Below are 21,279 nucleotides of genomic sequence, written 5' to 3'. Positions count from 1 at the left end.
CCCATCATTCCACAGAAGTGGAAACCATGTCCCAGACAGATGATGTGACTTGCCTAAGGTCCTCAGGCTACTTGGTGGCAGAGCCTAAGCAAGACTCTCCTTGGTAGTTTTTTCTCCTTGTTGGACTGCGGCCTCCTTTCACTCCCCACTCCACAATCCTCTGTGCCGCCTACCTCTCCAAATCAATGGCTGCCTCTCCGGTACTCACCCAAGCCCCGCCCCACCCCGCACTAGTCCCACCCACCAACCCTCATGCGCATGCGCAGCAGCCCCCTCTCCCCCCGCCCCGCCCCCCACCTGTGCCCCTGCCCCTCTAGTCCACTTGGCACCTGGAAGGCAGAGGGTGCTTTCCAGAAAATAAATCCGGTCACATCACTCCCTTATTAAAAGGGGCTGATAGCTCGCCTTGCCCAGCGAATGGGTCCTTAGTACAACATTCCGGTCCCGACCTGCCTCCCCATTTTCACTCTCAGTGCATACCTATTTACCTCTAGCATTGCAGCCACACAGCTCACCTGACATACAGGATGCTGCGGGAATTAACATGCGTATGTGTAAAGCATCTGGAGTGCAATAAGAACCCAGCAAATACTGGCTGTCACCTGAGTGAACTGGGCACTTCCCTAAGAGGTGCCTTCCACACCTGCTGGCTGATGGAGCATCTCCTCTCCACTCTCCAAACCAGGACACGAGCCCCTAACTGTAACACCAGGCCAGATTTTCCCTTCCAGACCCTGGTTACACGTCCCAGGAAAACAGGTAAACTGAGGAACCTCTGTCCACCTGCCCCACTCACTATTCCTCATCCTTGCCCCCCACCCCGGAAAATTGCAATAGTGCATATGAAACGGTCAGACAGTTCATTATTATATCCCAGTCCACAGAGTAAGGGAGCCCCTGCCCCTTTCAATCCCCACAGCCATAGCTGCTGGTCTGAACACAGGGCTGAGGCAGGACATTAAGAATGTCACTGCAGGTCACAGGGGCAGAGTGGATAGGAAGAGCTCTGCCGGTTCTGACTGCTCATTCCCACATGTAGGAGGTTATAGACAGGCAGGTTAAGGCACAGAAACCCAGCATCATGAGTTGGTTGTTTTACATCCAGGAGGAACAGTGATCAGTCCCATTGGTGCGGGGAAGGCAGCACTGAGACCAGCAGCTGTTGCTGCATTAGGTTGTCCATCCACCCCTCCAACAATCCAGAGTATATTAATTTTGCCTCGTTCCCATGTTTATTGTTGAGCAAGATCCTCAGGACAGTAAGGAAAATCAGAAAAGCAAACTAGCAAAATTCACTTTGCTTCTTCCCTTCTAGTAAAAAGATGATAAGATACAAAGAAGGTAAACTAAGTTCTCCTACCCTTTATTATGGTTAATTGTTCATCTTCTGAAAGATTTCAAAAGATGGAAAAGTATGAAGAATAAGCTAGCAGTCACCCAAGCTCCCATCAACTACCCCAATGAACATTAACCTTTTGCCATATTTGCTTTGAGGTTTTTGTTTTGTTAGGAAACACAATGGCACAGGTTCAATTGAAGTTGCCTCCCCTGACCTGATCCTGCCTCCCCTCTCTCTGAGCTCTTTGCAGCTGGTGTGCAGTCCTTGGCAGGGTTTAGACTGTTACGAGGCCCCTTGATCTAAGCCCTATAACAATCCAGAGTATTGTTCAATATGACTCTGGGAGAAAAAGGAAAATTAGAAGTGTTTCGGATTTTATTTGCATGATATCATGCTGTATGCCTTCTTTCACAACTTGCTTGTTAATTTTATTGGACTTTTAAAGTTATGTATGTAAAACATCTAATTGTAACAAGCCAAACAACACAGAGGGGGATAAAGGAAGCTAATTGTCTCCACCTGCCCAACTCCAATCCTACCTACCTCCCCACATAACTACTGTTCACAGTTTAACAAATATCTTTCTGCACCTTTTCATATGCTTGGACAAATTTACACAGTGGCTCAATGCTGGGAAATGATCCAAGGAAAGTTCAGGAAAGGCTGGAGCATCCAGGAATAGCAGTGTGCACAGACACAGCCTCTCGTGCTGCAGCCGGTAAGAGGAACAGCAGTCAGAGGCCCCAAGGGGAATGTGCAACTTCCCATCGTGAACCCACAGCCTGTGGGTTTCCCCACTCATAGCTGCTTACCACAGGCCCTGTGTGCTGATGGGTGTCCAGCCCAGTTGATGAGCAATGTCCCTTCTACTAAGTGCCCTGGGGCTGGGCCACAGGGAGGGTCTGCCTCTGGCCAAGCTGGATGACCATGGCAAGCCATGTAACCTATGTAGTAAAGGGACCCAAGACCTCTGAAACCTTTCCTGATTGGCCATTGCAACGAGATGGTTCTAGCAAAGGGGTGATGTGCTAGGGGTTCAGGTATGGGAGACACCTTGAGGAGGCCAAGCTGATGTAGCCCCAACTCGATCTTTGTTGATAACCAGGAAGAGTTTCACAGAGATCTGTGTTTTCTGGCTGCTCTGTGAATATGGAATGAGGACATGGAATGCTGAGAAAGTTCCCAACTGTTGATGTTTTATTTTACTTTTAAAAAGTGGAATAAGACTAGACATGTTATGTTTGAAGCTAGACAGGAATAATTTTATTTTCCTTGCCAAGAAAAGAAATCCAATAATTAGAGCTTAAGATTTTTTTTCAAAATAGTTTCATGTCACTGCAAAACAATGAGAGAAACTGAATGTAGTATTTGGGTCATACTCTGTCTGGGAAGCCTGCTCAGCTTTTTGCTCTAGAGGATTTAATAGCTTGAAGGAAGGTACAGCACTTTCTGGGACTTATAGATTGAGATTTGAAAGGATCGCTAAGGTACTGTCTAGTTATTAAATTCTATAATTCTGCCTCTTCCATTATTCATTCAACTTTTTTTTTTTTTTTTGAGTGCTGAGATGTGTGGATCATTGTTCTAAGGAGCTGGGAAAATCAGTGAAAATCCAGACAAATCCCCACCCCCATGGAATCAAGAACTTCTTATAAGCAATCTCAAAACAAAGATTTCTGCTCTTTGTCAATACTTCAGTGATTCAGTCGTGTACCTTTCAAAGTAAATCAGGCACAAGACACCCTCATTCCAATGGATAGAATAGTGTAGGCCTCAGACGCAGTTTCTCTCTGACTTTCTCCTGTCCTCCTGTCTCTCACCCCCTCCTCCGTCTCCACAAGATAAGACATAAAAGTGAAAATTCTCCTTCCCCAGTGCAGGTCACAGAAACTAGGACTCTTTTTTTCTCAAAGCCAACCATAAAACCTAAAATATTACTCTTTCTCCTTCCTAAGAGCTGACCATAAAGAAATTCTCTGACCTGCCTTCTCTAATAGCAGACCATAAGGCCCCCCAATCCAGAATGGGTCCTGCCCCATACCCAGAAGGAAGGGATGCTGCACAGAGAGGTCCCCACTGGATCTATTACTATAGGTCACCCTCTCTGTCTCTGTCTAATCATATTTCTACTTAGCTGTGCATGCTTCATCCAAGGTAAGCATGAAAGTGGATAGTTCACCCTGCCCCTTTGGATCTTTCTTCTGAAGATTCCTATGCCATGTAAAACTATGATTGAATAAATTTGTTTTGCTCTTCTCTTGTTAACCAGTCTTTTGTTACAGGGATGTCATCCAGGACCTTTTCCATGAACAAGGAGGAGATCACCTCCTTTTTACCTCTACAGCATCCTTGAAACTGAAAATGGCTCTTTCACTCACCATTTTTTCCTTTCTCTCTTTTTCCTCTTGTTTGGTATTGGTCCTGATGGCAACAACCTGTGGCCCTATCCAAGCTGGGCACGAACTTCTCAGACCCCAGCAGAGGACTTAATGGCCTTTCTTCCCCTTCCATCAATGCCACCAATACCAGATCCAGGCACCCCTTACACTGCTTAGTGAGGCCTTTATGGGGCACTTAATAACTTGCCCACAGCTCTAGAAGCCCCGGCTCCAGACTCCTGGCCAGCTTTCTCCAAATTGCTTTCACTAGCAATGAAAGGGCTTTATAGTGTTGCAGTCAAAGCCTTTTTGCTCTCTCCCTTGCAGGGCTGTGAAATCCCTCTCAGGCTATTGCCTCTGCCCAGTATCCATCAGAAAACATTCAGATCCTTCCAGGGGCCCTGTGGCCCAGCAGGTGGCTACCACAGTGACTTGGGAGTTTGAAGCTTCCAAAATCTTCCCAGGTAGCCTCAAATTGGTAGCACAGGCTTAATGGATTATCTGAATTTAATCTGTTTCAAAGAAATATTCTGGGTAGCAAATTTGAGGATCACAAGTGTATATATTTCATTAGCTATGATAATGTATTCTCAACCTAGTCAAAACCCCCAATCAATATCTGTTAATCACTGAAACACTCAAACACTTATATAACAAGCCGCCAAGGAGCTCTGAATAATAGAATCAGCAGCAGCAACAACTCTTAGGAACTTGTTAAAAATGCAAATGATCAGAAAAATGCAAATTCTCAAGCCCTGCCCCAGACCTATTGAAGCAGAAGTTCTGGGATGGGATCCAGCAATCTGAATTTTAGCAAGACCTCCAGCAAACTCTGATGCTTACTGAGGTTGAAGAAACACTGCTATAAAACTTTTAACAAGTATCTGATTAACATTTAATAAATTGATTATTTAGTACATTTGTGTGCAAGACACAATAACACTAGATTGGATTAATAGATATGAATGAAATTTTTCTTCTTCATGACAACACAATATAAAAATAATGAATTAATTTGTTAAAGATTCAAAATTAATGCATAGAATGCACATAAATAATTACAGACACAGTACACAAGACATAAACATGGCTATGTTTTGTTTCTTGTGATGTTATTTTGAATTTTTCTTCTAATTTACAAATTTTATTTTATTTTTATTTAATATTTAATATTTTTATTAGTACATGTTTGGTGTACATGATTACATTCATTGTGGCAATTTACAAGTTTTTAAAAACCTCATAGGCTCAACTACTTTATTCATAGTATCTCAAATCTCTTACGAGACATGTTCACCATAGGTAGAAACAATATAGGAATGAGAGGCGCTTCTGCCAAAAGAGCTGAGACCACCAAAGCACATCTTCTAGGAAGATGTTGGAGGGGGCACAGATCATGATAGAATGTTTGGGATTGACAGAGCAAATCTGGAGAAGAAATGTTGCCAAGCCTTTATAGCACACCTTTGGAGGGTACAAGCTCAGACGGTACTGGGTATCTAGCTGGAGAGGAACAGTGAGTTTCTCTCTCTCTCTCTCAAAACTCCTTCATTGGGGCTGAACGGTGCCACCTGGGTTCTGTGCCTGTCCCATCTTAGGGGCTCAATTCAGGAGCAGGGCAGGGATTTAGCTCAGTGGTGCTGCCACCTGCCTCACAAGTAGAAGGTCCGGAGTTCGATCCCAGTACCAAAAAAATAAAAAAGAAGAAGGACCAGCTCCTGCTCCCTGGGGGCTCCTAGGCGCTCCCAGACTGTGGTGTCCAAGTGTGGAAGTTGGGGGATGATGAGGACACAGGGCTGGGCTGGCTTCTGAGGGCTTCCAGCACAGGGGAGCTAGCCCTTCAGGGTGTAAGGAAGACTCCGAAGACATGTCTTTCATCCCGTGGGGAAGGCAGTACTTGCCACACAATGCCTCTCATTATTTGTGTGTCAATAATATATTATACGCTTAAAATTTTGTTAAACTGGTGGGTCTCTTGTAAGTCTTCTTACCATAATTTTGAAATAAAACACAACTATGATTTCGGTGTTATTAAAAATAACTGCTGGACTGCATTCTTGGGGACACTTTATCAAGAAACGCTCATGCTCACTACTGCCTGTGGGATGTGGCAGAGTGAGGAGTTCCTCACCAATGCTGCTGCTGTCAGTGTGAACTCCAGGGCTCAGGGAGTGTGGAGGGCTCTTTCTGTCAAGTCCACAGTCTGAGATCAATGTGGACAATGCCTTCCTCTCCCTGTGACGGTGGAAAAACCTTGAGGTGCTGGGCAATGCAGGGCTGCGGTGGCTTCTCTAGATGAACAAATCAATGGCTTTCAAGTATCTGGCTTTCAAGGTTCATCAAGAGGAATTCACGGTACTCACCTCTTCCCATGTCTATGTCCTGCTAGTAGGAGCTTCTCTACCCTCATGGAACAACTAATAGAGTTTTTTAAGTCCTGGGTCAAAGGTCAAAGAGGGATGAGGCCAGGATAAAGATTAACGGGCAGATGTGACCTGCCCAAAAGGGCAACAGGGACACTAGAGACAGAGAACTCTGGTGAGAGGGGAAACTGCAGGGACAGAGGCCTGCACACACCCTCTTCAGAGGCCTGGGAGCCTTGAGGCTGTGGGGACTCACCATGAGCCAGGCAATAAGTGGTGGGGAGCAACTGCACTGCTGGCCATTCTCCTGGACCAAGGACCACAGCTTCTTGGCACCATGTAAACCCCAGCACTCTCATCTGGTCCCATGGTAGCTCCAGTCATGGCTACCTTAGGCTTCCCATCAGTTGGTAGGAGGGTCCTCACAGTTGGATAGATTTTGTTTGTTTGTTTTCAAGGAGAAATAAGATTCTTGTGTCTGAATGTTGTGAAGCAAATTTATACCTGTTAGACATGACAGGATAACTGCAGGTGAACCCTGCAACTTCCCAGCATTGAGGCATTAAGGGAAGCATCACAGGGAAGGGGTCAGATTAAAAAAAGAAAGAAAGAAGATTCTCTGAGAGAAGCAAAGAGACTCTCTCCTTGGCCAAACACTAACAAAGAGAGAGACACACAGGACAAAGGCAAAATGGAAAGGATTCCTATTACCACAGAGAGTCTGCCAGGACTTTGTGGGGTCTGTGGGATTCAGAGAAAGTGGGGCAACCAGTCAGGGCTGTAGGCCAAAGCCTTATGCACACCTGGTGGCCAAGCATGGAGCACTTACTGTACTCCCTTCAGAGCTGGAGCCTGCCAGAGAACTGGGATGGAGATAAAACTCCACCAGAAGACTACTCACATCTTCTGAGTGAAGTTAACAGGCTCTGCCAAGATGGAGAATTTGGCCATACTGGAGTAGGAGACCTTGAATCACCCTCCAATCACATAATTCATATCACTAAATTTGGTTTGGGTTTTTTTTTTCTTTGAGACAAGGCCCTAACCCTAACCCTAATCCTAACCCTCAGGCTGGCCTTACTTATGGTGATCCTCCTGCCTCAGTCTCCCAAGTACTGGGATTACAAGCGTGTGCCACCAGACCTGGTTGAATTATTTTCTTTGTTCTCTAAACTGAATGTACCTCTGTGCCAAGAGCTTGAGAGAAGAATATTATCCAGTGTACTGTGATAGAAAGTCTCAAATTGAAGACAGTGTTTGATATATTTGCTCAGCCATTTCTCTCTCAGAAGCAGCCATGTTTGTACACCTGCTGGCCAGAGCTGATTCAATCAGCAGAGGTCACCTTGAAGCAGGAGATTAGGGGGTGGCAAAGCAGCCTGCGGAAGTAGGTGTGACCTTCAGTCATGGAGATCCAGGAGACATGTACAAAGACCCTGCACCTGGAACCAATCAGAAAGTGCTATCTTCAATTCTTTCAAGAACTCAAGCAGGTTTTTGGTAGATGTCCTAGACCAGACCTCAGCCTGAGGAGTGGGAGGCACAAAAGATGGTGACCCTTAACCTGACCACTGTGCTCTCTCCTTCACTGTGGTCTGCCCTCATCCTGCGGAGTGCACTTCTTTTCCTACTTTTAATTGGCCCACACTTGCTCTGGAGAGCATGTTTCTTTTCCTACCTCTAACAAGTGTGAAACCTCACTAGTGCTTGTTTTGTTTAATTCTTTGTTCAGGACAAGAAGAACCTAGCAGGAATCTCTAGAAGGAGTCCAAGCACCCCAGAACCTGGTAACAACCTAAGGATGTGCCAATAAGCTTCCCTTTCTTAGGAATATGGAATTGAGGGAGACTGAGCTATTATCAACACAGGAATGAAAAATATCAAGTAAACTTGGGAGCCACAAAGAGGAAGCAGCAGAGGGAATGAAGATAGAATAGAACCCCAGACAAGAATCAGAGATAAGGAAAATTCAAATGGCTTTCCTTTCTGGATCCTTACCTTGGATTCTTGGATATACTACAATATCCTTAAAATTTTCTCATTTTGCTCAAACTAGCTTTCACTGATTATGTAACTTGCAACCGAAAGGTCTTAACTCACCCATAAAACATGTAACAAACCAACAAAGAAAGTAACTCTCCATATTCTTTTATTGTGGTAAAATACATACAACATGAAATGTATCACAGAACCGTTTTAGGGGTACAGTTACACACAAGCACACACACATGAGCAGCTGACTCACCACTGCCATCCATCTCCACAATATCTCACCGTTCTCTTCATCCAGTCCTCCACAATACAAGCATTGAGCAGCCATTGAGATTGGAGTGTGAGCTGAGGTGGTGACATACACTTGCACTGGGAGATGGCTTTGGGCTCATTTGCCTTAGTTACATTCCTAATTTGAGTTTATTATTAGTGACTTGCTTCTTCCTCAAAATATTAAAGTTTTTAAAAATCATGGCTAGTTGAGGGTTCCAGTGAAATCATTGTTCATTTAAAAAATTCTGGCTGATGCTGGAAAAAGTTCACTAATGATTGCTTTGATTTAGTATCCTTTTGCTAAATACCACTAGTAGCTTTACACCCACATCCACACCCATATATTCCCATTTTATTTTGAGAAGAGGAGGAGCTTGAAATGCCTCCAAGGCAAGTAAGAGCCTCTCCAGGGGTTATCACATGGTCTTTCTACCCTAGACAGCAGGTCAGTGAAGAACAGGAGTCGAGGGCATGCTGCAGCAATTTATGTAGCCCCAGCCTTAGTGACTTACAGCAACAGAATTATTTCACACTCAAGCTCCTTGTTTACTGAGGGTCAGCTTAGCTCTGCATGTGTCACAGGACTCAGGGTAGTAGAGCAGCCTGCATCTGCACATGCCATCGTACGGCAGAGGAAAAAGAACCTGGTAAGTCAGAGGCCACCTTTTAAAGACACAAATCACATCTATTCATAGTCCATTGGCCAATGCAAGTCACATGGTCACCCTTGACTTGAAAAAAAATGAAAACTGTGTGTATTGGCGAGAGGGTCCCACAGGGAGACATGGACTATTTGGCAGAGAGTAATAAAACCTGGTCTCAACCTGCTATCCTTCAGACTTGAGCTGGAGGTTTGGGACTGATTTGCCTACATATTCCACTGAGGCAGCTCCTTAAAATAAATCTCTGTTGCTGTGTATACACATCCTGTTGGTTCTGTTTCTCTGGAAAACCCTGACAAACACATCACGTTATACATGGTTTTTTCCATTTTTCTCCTTTTCCTTCACAAACACAAAAGCCAACCACCATAAATGAAACATCCAAACTGAGGTTAAATATCCCTAGCACTCAGTATGCCCAGTGATTCCTGCTCTTACCTCAAATTTATGAGATCTTCATTTTTTATCACCAGGACAAACATGTTCATTTTTCTTTCTGCTTTTTTTGGGGGGTACCGGGGATCAAACTCAGGACCTTGTGCTTGTGAGGCAGGTGCCGGAACCACTGAGCTAAATCCCTAGCCCCTAATTTTCTACTTTGCATTTATTTTATCAAGTAACACTGCAAATGTAATAAAATACTTAAATAATTGACCCCAAACTGCCATACTGGTAAAAGTGATGAAACTACAGAATGGAGCCATTGGCTGACAAGCATAAATGATAAAGCACAGACAGAAACCGATTTTAGGAAGTCAAAGAAATTACATCCTTTTTCCACCCTCTTGAGGTTTTTTTGTTTGTATTTTTTGCCTGGGCAAAGTGGCTTTATTAGAGAAAGCCAGGATTACACAGGATTTAAGAGTTGGGCCTGGGGCCCTTCTTCTTGCCAAAGGTGGCCACGACTTGACAAAGTGCTGGTTGTACTGCATTCACCTCTTGGCCTGGCCTGTCTTCCTCCCCCTCCCCCCCCCTCCCCCTCCCCTCCCCTCCCCCTCCCCCTCCCCTCTCTTTTCCCCTCCCCCACCCCTCCTCCTCCTCCTGTTTGACCACCTTGGGAGTCTGACCTGTCACTTTTCCACCCTGAGCTAGGGAACCATGGACTTTACTTCCAAGCATGCGGCCAGCCATTTCCAGAGCGGCCAGGGCTTCCACACCACACTGGCCTAGGGTGACATCATCCTCCAGCGGCTTGCCTGCCAGGAGCAGGCAAGATCGGGTGCAATGCCTTCCAGCGAGGCCACATGAGCCTTGGTCTGGGTGACTGTCTCTTGGCCAGTCACTTCAAGAGTGCCGACAAAGAGCTGCATGTTGACAACTGAACCGCTGACCCAGCCACTACTGCTGTGAAGATGGAGTTGAGAAAGAACCCCTCTTGAGTTTTGAATTACTTGAGACACAGAAGTCTGACTGCTGGAAACTGAAATGCCACTTTTATTATCTATAAAGCTGTTGTTATGAGTACAAGGCAAAGGCCAAGGGGGCTGCCAAAGGCTTAACTTCTGATTCAGACACTCTCTGTCCCAGGCCCCTGTGGGCAATGATTTATTCTGCACAGCAGAGACGTCAGCCAAAACACAGGCCAACCCTAAAGGAGAGCAGAAGGGCCTCGGGCCAGCATGTCCAGAGCTTCCTCTCAGGCTCACCTACCAGATGTTGCTTCTGAGAGGAAACCAGAGGGAGGGGGCAGAGAGGTTAAGAGTGAGGCTCTAGGTACCGCAAGCGTCCCCTGTAACAGTATTCAGCTATTTGTTCTTCTATCGCATAGGGTTTCTCTATCAAGAGTGCCATCGCCAGGAGATGTGTCAATCCCCTAGGGAAGGGAAGAAGGGCAAACAGCCCAGAGCAGTGGTGGCAAACCTATGGCACATGTGCCGCAGGGGGCTGTTTGTATCATTGAAGGCTCTAAAACGTTCACCACCACTGGCCTAGAGAGTGTTACTCCTGCCCCTCCCTCAGGCCTTCCCACTGGGCTACATCCCCAGCCTGTTTTTGTTGGGGTTTTTTGTTGTTTTTTTGAGACAAAGTCTTACTAAGTTGCTATTGTCCAGGGTGGGCTCTAACTTGTGGTCCTCCTGCCTCAGCCTCCCAAAGTGCTGGGATTAAGGTATGTGCCACCATACCCAGCTTGCTGCCTTCTGATAATAGAAAGGGACCACTGAGTGTTCTCTTAGGATTTCGGCTGGCCAGTGTACATTTTACCTCAAGGGGCAAAGATAACCTTGAGAATGAGTAGATCAAATAAAAACATTAGTTAAATCTATTTTGTTCCAGTTAGCTACTTATGCATAATAAACTAGTCCATATTTAGTGTGAGGAAACAACAGTCTGAGGCAGGTGTGGTGGCACATGCCTGTAATCTCAGCTACTCAGCAGGATGGGGCAGGAGGATCACAAGTTTGAGGCCAGCCTGGGCAACTTGGTGAGATCCTGTTTCAAATTTTTAAAAAGGGCTGGGAATGTAGCTCAGTGGTAGAGTGCTTAACTAGTACACACAAGGCTTTGGGTTCAATGCCTAGTATCTTTAGGGAAAATAAAACAAAGAAAAGAAAAGAAAAGAAAAGAAAAGAAGAAAAGAGAAAAAAAAGAAATCTATTACTATTGTCTCTCCTGAATCTGGGATTGACGGGGCTCAGGAGACTGTGGCTGGGGTAGACTCATTGAAAAGTCTTCCTCATTCACATACCTGGCAACCGAGTTAGGAACACTCATAGCTGGACCTCCCTGCATAGCTCTCTCCTCTATGTGACTTCCCTACTGTGGCTCTCCACTTTTTTTTTTTTTTTTTTTGGTACCAGGGATCAAACTCGTGTCCTTGCGCTTGTGCAGCAGGCAGCAAAACTGCTGAGCTAAATCCCCGGCCCTGGCTCTCCTGACATGTGGCTATAGTGTTGTTCACCACTCCAAAGGTGCATGTTGAAGTAAGGAAAGAACCAGACCATAGCTCTATGATCATTGTGGCTGAGTCTCCAATCCTTGCTGCCACACCCCTGCTGTCCTGTGTCCTGGACAAAGACCCTAGCTCTGAAGGGCAGAGTGGCAAGGTATGGAAAGAGCATGTGGAACTGGACGTAGTGCTGTGGTGCCATTTCCCCCTTTTTAAAAATTGTAGTAAAGTGTAAACAACATAAAATGTACCATTTTAAAAGTGCTTAAGTGTGCATTTCCATGGCTTTAAGTACATTCACCTTGTACATCCACCATTGTCATCCATCTCCAGAACTTTTACACCTTCCCAGACTGAACCTCTCTACCCATGAAACACCAACTCCACCCTGGGGTTGTAGCTCAGTGGTAGAGCGCATACCTAGCAGATGCAAGGTTCTAGGCCCCATTGCCTGTTTGCGCATGCGCACACACACACACACACCAACTCCTTGTCCTCTCCTGCCCCAAACCCCTGGCAATGACCGTTCTTCTTTCTCTATGAATTTGACTATTTTTGTTATCTCACAAAAATGAAATCATACAGTATTTGTGCTTTTGTGTCTGGCTTACTGTACCATGGGACCTAATAAAATACAATTTGCCACATGTTCTAAAGTCAAGTTGGGACAAAGCCATCTGAAACTGCCTAATACTGCCCATTACTGGGTCTTTAATCAAATAACAAAAAAGATGCTCCAATAAAAACCCCTAAAAGACAGGGTCTGGATTGAATATAAATATCTCTACCACTGTCAACTTCTCAGGGGAAATTTAAGTTCCAAAAATTAATTCACTTAATTCCATCCAATGAATTCAAATTTGAAGTTAATTCCTAAAGAAATTAGAGATATAAATCAAATTACCTTGCTCTATATTTTAAAGTTCAAAAACAATCGTTCTCAATGTTAAATTCTGCACAGAGTTATCCAGCAAGGCCCTGGATGAGGCTGCGGTTCCTTCAGTAACTCCAGGGTCAGATGTGTCTCCCTAGAATGAATGTGGTTCCTTCTGTAACCCCAGATGTTAATAGGATAGCCAGGCACGGTGCTGAACTTCTGTAATCTAAAAACTCAGGAGACAATAGCAGGAAGATCACAAGTTCAAGGCCAGTCTAGGCTACATGGAGAGTGAGCCCTGTCTCAAAAAAAAAAAAAAAAAAAAAGGTGGAGGAGGAAGGGAAAGAGGGGTAGAAAAAGGAAGAAGAGATGTTACAGCACCACCTATGAACACTTCAAGCTTGAAAAAGTGTCCCCAGGCAGAATGATCTTCCCAGCCCCAATATTTGATAAAATGGGTTTGAGTCAGAGCCCAGGAGAGAAACAGAACCCAAGACTGTTAAGGTAGGAAGATAGTCATGGACAAGGCCTTGTTAGGTAAGCCTTGCAGGGATGACACAGTCTGTGCTGTAGTCTGGAGCCTGCTGACTGTGAATTTAAATTCAGTGGATAGAATTCTACCCCTAAAAGGTCAATTATAGCATTTTTAAAAATACAGTATCAGACTTGTTCCCAGAAGGGATGATTTGCCTAAAATTGTTCTGGCTGATCCAGAATTGGTCTTGTGATCTGATTAGACTTGAGGTCTTAATGAACCTATTTCCAGAGGTAAAGTGGACACAAATACTCCATGGTGTGTAGGGACAAGACAGTTGTGTAAAATTATTGTTTTTAGGTACCTGTAATCAAGCATCTATGGAAAGTAAGTCTCTGGGTGACCAAGTATTTAATGGTATAGATTACTTTAATGAAAATAAGGAGTAGATGCTTCTCACTGGGCTGGAGGACATCAGAAGAGAAATGATGACTCTGGGACTCGATATTCCCAGCTCAAGATCCACATTAAGGACCTGGAAGGTCCAAAGACTACCCTGAAAGAAGCCCTGGTTTCCTGTGGCCACAGGGCAGCTATTACCAAAGTCTAATCCTGGGGGTACCTGGATTACAACAAAAATTTCATTAGCTACAGGGTAGTACCTCTTTTGTTAAAGTTATAGTGCTAATCAGGAAGGAGTACAGCCCTGAGAACTGGGATGGGGATTTATGGGAAGAGTCCAGTGAAGCGAGAGGCCTGCCTCAAACCCCAGATCATCAGTAGAAGCAGCACTTGCAGCACAGGTAGAGGTCAGTCCCCCTCTTCTGAAGATCTTTAGTGATCCTCTGAAGGACCTGCCCTACCACCTCTCCTTCCCAGATCTGTAACTGGATTCAAGTCCCCCAAAGCCCCAGCGGGCAAGGTACATGATTCCTGAGGAGGGATGATTCACACCAAGAGATTGGCACAATTTTGCCAATATATATGACAGAAACCTGGGGATACATTAGAAATGGATCTTAAGGGTGGGGGATCAGGGTGGAAGATATAAAAGATTGGATCAGGTTGAATTTATTGATATGGGTTCAATATATAGAGATTCCAGTCTCAATGATATTTCAAGGGTTGAGGACTAGCTTCAACAATTCACTTGGTTGACCAAAACCTGGATCAAAATGTGATCTAGATCAAGTGAAATTGAAATATCAGAACTTCTGTGGCATCGTATAGAGCAGAGTAGGTACACTTCTTATAAAGGATCAGACAGTAAATAATTTAGGGACCAAGAGGCAAAATTGAGAATATTGTATGAGTACTTACATAACAAATAAGAAAAATCTTGCCTTCTGGTCTGCCTGGGGTGGGCCTTCCCAGGTGGCAAGCGGGTATGGGGCCAATCTTGGGAGGAAGAGGCACTGGCCCAAGAGTAGGGGCCTGGCAGTAGGCGGGCTATGGGGGCAGAGCTCTGTCAGTCCTACTCTACTCCAGTGACTCCCAGATTCTTGTCTCTCAGAGAGTTTGACCTGGTCGCCTAGGACACTTTGCTGGAAGTAAAGCAACTTACTGAGTCACCAAATCCACAACTGAGATTTTTATACTTCAGCACCCAGCAACTGGCAGCAGTCCAGTCCCCAGCATGTAGGAGGTGCTCAGCAAGCCCCAGCTGGCAGCTGGCCATGGAGGTGCATGAGAAGTACAAGGGCAGGGTGGGGTGCAGTCCTTGCTGGCCCTAGCATCTCCACTAGATGGGGGTACAGCTGGATGTGGCCCATGGGCTGTAGTTTGCTAGTGTTCATGGGCTCCTAGACAAATTCTACACATTAGTAGCAGTGGGTAAGAGTTTGGATCTGAAGCCAGATGGGCTAGATTGGGACCCTGGTTCCACCATCTACAAACGCAGTTTTGAAAAAGTTCATTGACCTCTCCAAGACTCAGTTTTCTCCCTTATAAAACAATCTTGAAGGTGTGTATCACATTAAACTGCTGGGGTAATTAAGGCCTATAAAACTTAATGCCTGAGCCAGGGATTTAGCTCAATGGCACCACACCTGCCTCGTGAGTACAAGGTCCTGAGTTCGATCCCTGGTGCCACACAAAAAAACCAAAAACTTAATGCCTTGTAGATAGTAAGGTCCTAGTTAAAGCTAGCCATCATTGGCTTTGATACATGAGTCACACAGGAAAATGGTTAAGGGTTGCCATTTTAGGGGACTCTATAGCTATCAACATTGAACAATGACTGTGATAAGATTTGATGTCATCATTAAATAATGAATGTGATAATATAATAACTAAGTAAAGAAAAACAGGTTAAGGAAAACTTTACCCAAATCTTCTTATTATGGATAATAATGGGTAATAATTGAAAAAGTTTAAAAGATGGTTTGGTAGAGATTCATCAGAGGGGCTAAGAACCAAAATATCAACCATGAAATACAGAAACTTATCTATCACATTAAATTGCTTATTTATTTACTGACCTGGCTCAGGCAGGCACCAAGCATGTGGAAGGCTCCACTGTGAGGGAAACAAGGCCTTGACTATGCCTTCAGCCCCAAACTAGATGGAACCACTCCCAACACTGCCACGTTGCATCTGCCTCTCATTTAGAGAGGGGACATGGATGTGATGTGCTACATCCTTTGGAAAATCGAGGTTTGCTCATTGAAAAGCCCAAAAGCTTAAAAAGAAACTTGAATTGTTTTGGAAACATCTCACATATTTTCTTGCCATCCTTTTCTTTTTCACCCTGGGCTGGGGATGGAACCCAGGCCCTTGTGCATTCTAGGCAAGTGCTTTACCTCTGAGCCATGCCCCCAGCCCAGGGTGATCTTTGTAAGGAGACACTCAAGTCTGAGGGTGCGTTAGCCAGGAGGTTCAGGGGTTCATCAGGTGGTCACCCACCTTCCCTTCCTTATCTAGGAGCAGCTCTCCCAGGAAGTCACAGAGATAGGGAGTCTGTGTGGGCAGCACCTGGGGCATGAGGAGCCAAAAGGGCCTAGTTCTGGTTCTTCTGCAGAGCTATAGCAGCTTCCCTGCTGTCCAGAACTTTACCCCACTCTTTGTGAGATGGCTTCTGCATGGCCTGGAAGAGGGCTCAGCCACTGCTCTGGCTTTGCATATGTGAGACACACTTGGAGCCCTCAGGCTTCTTCTGGGTCAACTGGTGAAAGAAATTGCCCATGCCATCCAGAGACACATCTCTGAGGACAAAATAAAATCCCGGAGAGGGAGGAGAAGGAGCCCACAGATGTGAAGTATCTGGGCCTCCACCTGGGTGAAATAATCCCAGTGGGTCTGAGAAGTCGTGGCTGGTGGCAATAAGGAGCTAACCAAACATGCTGTTGGAAGGCTTTGCAAGCAGGAAATGTCCGAAGAGATGGTCTTGGAGGCTGTAACAGGACAGAAGACCGGAGGATGGTTAGAAGCTGGAAGAGAGGGAGTCCCTGGCCCTTTCTGTTCAAACACTGTGGGAGCAAGAGACAGATCCTCAGGACCCTCAGGCATACTGCCGCCACCCACAGTGTATGCCTCTTCTTATAGATGTATTTTCCGAAGCATCTGATCCTCATACAGAAATGAGGTTTGCTACCACTGCTACCCACTCCCCCATAACAGCTGAGTCACGAGTATTTTAGTTGTTTGGTATTTGCCTTTTTTTTTTTGGCAAGGTTTGACATGAAAAGATATTTGGGACTCTAAAATGACAATTTTTTTTTTTTCTGGTACTGGGGATCGAACTGGGGACCTTGGCGCTTGCGAAGCAGGCGGTGGAACCACTGAGCTAAATCCCTGGCCCTAAAATGACATTTTTGCCTGGGTTGAAATGACATTCTTTCCCTGTAGTAGTTTTCTACTACTCCTCTAACCAATTACCACTCATTCAACACTGACTTATTATCTTACAGTTCTGGAGGTCAGAAGTCCAAAATGGGTCTCGTTTGGTCTGAAATCAAAATACTGGCAGGGCTGCCTTCCCCTGTGGAGGCTGGAGGAGAGAACCCCTTTCCTTACCTCCTGAAGCTCTAAAGGTGTGTACATTTCTTGGCTTCAGGCTCTTCTCCAGCTCCAAAGCCAGCAAAAGCCAGTCAGGTCTTCCTTATGCACTGTGACCTTGAGGTTCCCGCCTCTCTCTTTGGAGAGAGACCCTGGTGATTATACTGCACCCACTGGCATGGTCTAGGTTATGGTTACTTCCTTTTTTGTTTTTTTTGCAGTACTGGGATTGAACTCAGTGTTAGCACTGAGCTACATCATCAGCCCTTTTTTATTTCAAGACAGGATCTTCCTGAGTCACTAAATTGCCCAGGTTAGGCTCAAACTTTCAATATTCCTGCCTCAGCCTCCCAGATTGCTGGGATTACTCACAGGTACCACCACACCCGGTTTACGCTCTCTATTTTAATGTGAGCTAATTAGCAATCTAATTGCATCTGCACCCTTAATTCTCTTTTGCCCTAGAGATAACAGGTATAACAGGTTCTGGGAATTAGGACTCAGACCTATGGGGGAACCATTATTCTGCCTACAATAGTCTACCTTTTTCTTTTTTTAACCATAAACATGGTAAACAGTATCTTTTCTTTTTTTTTTTTTTTGCTGCCAGGGATCGAACTCAGTAACTTGTTCTTTCAAGGCAGGAGGCAGAACCACTGAGCTAAATCCCCAGCCCAGAATCTTTTTTTTAAAAAAAAAAAAACAAAAACAGTAGAGGGCTGGGGATTTAGCTCACTGGCACCGAGCCTGCCTCGAAAGCGTAAGGTCCCGAGTTTGATCCCCGGTACCAAAAAAAAAGAAAATACGGTGATAGGACTAACCTAAAATCGAAATAGATCAAGATCTAAATATTGAAACAGAAACACTAAATCTGGTGGAAGAGAGAATAGGTAGAACACTTGAGGACTTAGAAGTAGGGAAAGACTTCATGAACAAAACCCAGACCGCACAGGAAATATTACAAAGAACCAACAACTGGGAGCTCATCTTATCAAAAAGCTTCGCACAGCAAAAGAAACCACCAACAGAGTGAAGAGACAACCCACAGCGTGGGAAAAATTGTTTTACCAGCTATTCAGATAAAGGACTATTATCTAAAATATATAAAGAACTCAAAAAAATCAGACCCCCCCCCAAATTTAAAGACCTAATCCAAAGATGGGATCTGAAATGAAAGACACTTCTCAGATGAAGAATTAGAAATGGCAAATAAATATATGAAAAAATGTTCAACATCACTGGTCATTTGTGAAATGCTGATATTCCATCTCACTCCAGAAAGAATGGCTGTTATCAAGAAATCAACCAGTAACAAATACTGGTCAGGCTATAGGGGAAAAGGAACCCTTCTCCACTGTTTGTGGGAGTGTAGACTGGTGCAACCACTGTGGAAATCAGTGTGGAGAGTTTTCAAAAAACTAAAACTAGAGGTTCCATTTAACCCAGCTATTTCCCTTCTTGGTATCTTCTCAAAAGAATTAAAAGCATCATACTATTGTAGGTAGGTAAGTTAATTAGATATCTTTTAGGCAGTTAGACAGGGCCTCCCTTAAGGCACAAGTCCTCAAGGTGTCAGCCCTCCAGGAGCCAACACAGCAAGGAGCCAACATGGAGAACATTTGAGGCACATTCACTGGTTAGAATTATAAAGAAGAAGAGGTACTACTTCCCCTGGGGATAGATAGCAGTAATTGATATTCTAAATGGGAAATTCCTTGTATGTGACTTGTTTTCCCATTTGATCCCCATTTAATCAATATTACCTGGGTGACTCTGCTTGTAATCTTATTGGTTGGTCGTGGCTTTGACCCACTTTGTACCCACCTCACTACATGGTTTTGCTGTATAAAACATCTTTGAAAAGTGGGGTGGGTGGCCAACCCATTTTCTGGTCCCCCTTCTGTCTCTCTTAGACAGAAGCTTTCTTTCTCTCAATAAACTTTTCCTACTCTTAACCTCTGTTATTCCTAGAATTCATTCTTCAATTTTAGAAAACATGAACTTGTGTTTTGGATATCTAATATGTTTGGGAGTTACATCTCTTCTCCCTATATCATTTTGGAGGTCCCACCGAGATTACTGGTCAGAGGTAAGAGTTGTCTTTCATAGGTTCTAACTTTGGTCTTTTTGCTTCATAGATTATTTTTCATTTCATAGGCTCCAGCTATTTGTTTCATAGATTCTGGTTTTGGTTTCATAAATTCTGGCCTTTGTTTCAGTTTTTGTTTCAAAAGTGTCTTAATTTTAAGTTGTGTGTTTTAAATGTTTACAATTTTTTTTCTTATTCATTGTCTTTTGTTAAAATTATGTTTTATTCTTGTTTTGTATATGTTGCATTTGGACTTAGTTGCTTAAAAATGTTGTAAAATGGGTCTCATAAAATTGGTTCAGAGAAAGACAGTTCAGGCTTTTATCTGTCCCTTACAGAACACCAAACAGGGGAAGGAGGTGAAACCTGAAAAGAAAACAGCAACAAGCTGAGCCATGGTGACAGAGGGAACAAGATGACAGCACTGAAGGGGAACCTCTGGGTCAGGGTCCAACTGGGGCTCCCACTGCTGCTACTTTTGACCATGGCCCTGGCTGGAGGCTCAGGGACTGCCTCAGCCAAAGCAGTCAACTCAGTCTTGGGTGATACAGCATCCTGCCACCGGGCCTGTCAGCTGACCTACCCCTTGCACACCTACCCCAAGGAAGAGGAGTTGTATGCATGTCAGAGAGATTGCAGGCTGTTTTCAATTTGTCAGTTTGTGGATGATGGAACTGACTTAAATTGGACCAATTTGGAATGTGAATTTGCATGTACAGAAGCTTATTCCCAATCTGATGAGCAATATGCTTGCCATTTTGGTTGCCCAGAGTCAGCTGCCATTTGCTGAATTAAGACAAGAACAACTCATGTCCCTGATGCCAAAAATGCATCTGCTCTTCCCTCTGATCCTGGTGTGGTCCTTCTGGAGTGACATGATGGGCTCTGCACAGAGCTTCATCACCTCTTCCTGGACTTTCTATCTCCAAGCCAATGATGGAAAAATACTCATATTCCAGTCTAAGCCAGAAATTCAGTATGCACCACAGTTGGAACAGGGGCCTACAAATTTGAGAAAATCATCTCTAAGCAAAATGTCCTCAGATCTGCAAATGAGAAGCTCACAAGCACACAGGAACTATCTTGAAGATGGATTTTTAAGATGCCTCTCTGTGAACTCTAAATGGATTTTAACCATCATTCTCATCCTAGCCATCATTCTCATCCTCTCAGTGATGGTATTGCTCTGGATTTGTTGTGCAGCTGTTGCTACGGCTGTGGAGCAGTACATTCCTTCTGAGAAACTGAGTATCTATGGTGACTTGAAGTTTATGAATGAACAGAAGCTAAGCAGATACCCAGTGTCTTCTCCTGTGGTTATTAGATCTAAAACTGAAGATCATGAAGAAGCAGGTCCTCTACCTACAAAAATGAATCTTGTTCATTCAGAAATTAAGGATTTTTTTTTTAAAGAAAACAGTCATAGACACCTGAATTTCCATTCCTCATAGAGCTTTTTAAATGGTTTCATTGGATATAGGCCTTAAGAAATCACCATAAAATGCAAATAAAGTTACCCAAATCTGTGAAGACTGTATTTGGTGTAACTTTACCTGTATTTTTTTTTCTAGTAATTTAAGACATGAATGTTTGGGGTTGTATCTTCATTTTACTAATATCTGTAGCTACTTTGTTGGTTGCATTGTTTTCCTTTCTTAGCCAAACTCTATGAGCCAAACATTGTTCTTCCCCACTCCTGACATGACACTGTCAGTTATCTTAGCTAACAAGCTGAATGCTTAGTAGGAATGATGCTTCTGCTCAGAAAAAGCCCACATATCTGTACCTTGAAATTTTGCAGGACATGCAGTTTAATGACATTACATTTTCAATTGTATTGAACTGAAATCATTAAAGTTTTATTTGAATAAAAATAAATAAATAAATAAATAAACAAACAAACAAACATCAAAGAGTGGCTACTCTGCCAGCTAATAATTGCCTTTAG

General features: G+C 44.1%; 2 pseudogenes across 1 annotated transcript; one reads left to right on the top strand and one right to left on the bottom strand.

Annotated features, from left to right (window-relative positions):
- Positions 1 to 369: 369 nt before the first annotated feature.
- Positions 370 to 11,493, bottom strand: LOC101700914 (ubiquitin-like FUBI-ribosomal protein eS30 fusion protein; annotated as a pseudogene). The gene is made up of 2 exons (XR_015453071.1): positions 10,035 to 11,493; positions 370 to 9,964 (listed from the first exon to the last, which is right to left on the bottom strand). The product of XR_015453071.1 is annotated as a ubiquitin-like FUBI-ribosomal protein eS30 fusion protein (transcript).
- Positions 11,494 to 19,863: 8,370 nt separating this feature from the next.
- Positions 19,864 to 21,000, top strand: LOC101700552 (transmembrane protein 59 pseudogene; annotated as a pseudogene).
- The last annotated feature ends 279 nt before the right edge of the window (positions 21,001 to 21,279 follow it).

This window comes from Heterocephalus glaber, unplaced genomic scaffold (assembly GCF_053883595.1).
Source record: "Heterocephalus glaber isolate CG9 unplaced genomic scaffold, H.glaber_assembly_v1.0 deba00001457, whole genome shotgun sequence".
NCBI lineage: Eukaryota > Metazoa > Chordata > Mammalia > Rodentia > Bathyergidae > Heterocephalus > Heterocephalus glaber.
Note: the sequence above shows the minus strand (reverse complement) of the source record. Positions and strands in the feature narration are given on the sequence as shown.